Below are 1,513 nucleotides of genomic sequence, written 5' to 3' on the forward strand. Positions count from 1 at the left end.
AGTTAGAATGGCTATTACTAAAAAGTCAAAAAATAACAGATGTTGGTGAGGATGCAGAGAAAAAGGAACACTTATACATTGTTGGTGGGAATGTAAATTAGTTCCACCCCTATGGAAAACAATATGAAGATTTCTCAAAGAATTAAAAATAGATCGATCTACTATACAACCCAGCAATTCCCATTACTGGGTATCTACCTAAAGGAAAATAAATTATTCTATCAAAAAGATACCTCCAGATCCTTTTGTAGTTCATGAACATGATGATTGGATGTTCATGCACATGTGTGAGATGTGCCACCCTCTGAATCTTGTTATGACATCAGCACATTATCCATCTGACCTGAAAAGGAAAAAAAAAAAAAGCACTTGCACTTATATGTTTATTACAGCACTACTCACAATAACAAAGGCATGGAATCAACTTGTGTGTCCATCAATGGTATATTGGATAAAGAAAATGTGCTACATGTACACCATAGAATACTACACAGCCATAAAAACGAATAAAATCACATCCTTTGCAACAACATAGATGGAGCTGGAGACAATAATCCTAAGTGAATTAATGCAGAAACAGAAAATCAAATACTGCATATTCTCACTTACCTACAAGTGGGAACTAAAGAATAGGTTCTCATGGAAATAAAGATAGAAGCAGTAGAAACTGGGGACTCCAAAAGGAGAGACAGAGTGAGGGAGCAAGAGTTGGAAAAACTATTTACTGGATACTATGTTCACTATTTCAGTGATAGGTTCACTAGAAGCAGATTCACTAGAAGCCCAAATCCCAGCATTATGCAATATTCCCATGTAGCGAATCTGCACATTACCCCTGGAATCTATGATATATATAATCTACTATATGTCTATATTCTATATAGATATTATAGTTATATATCTATTTTATATTCTATATATAATAGATGTTTATATTCTGTATACATTTAAAAATTTATGAACACTCAGATTTTGGCTTACCATATTGCTTCTCTTGATAAGTGTTTCATGTGTACTTGAAAAAAACTTGTATACTGCAGTTGTTGAGTAAAGTTTTCTATAAATGTCCATTGGGCAAGCTGATTGATAGTGTTGCTCAAGACTATCTCCTTATTAGATTTTGCCTTCTTGTTCTATTCATTCCTGAGAGAGGAGTTTTGAAATTGCCAACTGTAGTTGTGGATTTTTTTCCTTTTTTCAATTCTCTCAGTTTTTGTTTTATGTATTTTGAAGTTGTGTATTTAGGTGCATGCACACTTAGGATCATGTTTTATGATTTCCTGATGAATTGTTACTTATTAATCATTGTGAAATTTCCCTCCTAATCTCTGGTGATACTCCTTGTTCTGTATCTACTTTGTTTTATATTAACAGAACCTCTCTGGTTTTCTTATGATTAAATTTCCTTGTTTGTCTTTTTCTATCTTTTAACTTTAACTTATATTTATATTTATATTTTTTATGTATTTATATTTAACATAAGTCTTTTGTATTTAATATGTGTCTTTTATAA

General features: G+C 31.7%; 1 non-coding gene across 1 annotated transcript; it reads left to right on the forward strand.

Moving 5' to 3' along the window:
* The first annotated feature begins 239 nt into the window (after positions 1–239).
* On the forward strand, positions 240–344 carry LOC123572088 (small nucleolar RNA U13). The gene has a single exon (XR_006696424.1). It is a non-coding gene; the product is annotated as a small nucleolar RNA U13 (small nucleolar RNA).
* Positions 345–1,513: the final 1,169 nt, after the last annotated feature.

This window comes from Macaca fascicularis, chromosome 2 (genome assembly GCF_037993035.2).
Source record: "Macaca fascicularis isolate 582-1 chromosome 2, T2T-MFA8v1.1".
Taxonomy (NCBI): Eukaryota; Metazoa; Chordata; class Mammalia; order Primates; family Cercopithecidae; genus Macaca; species Macaca fascicularis.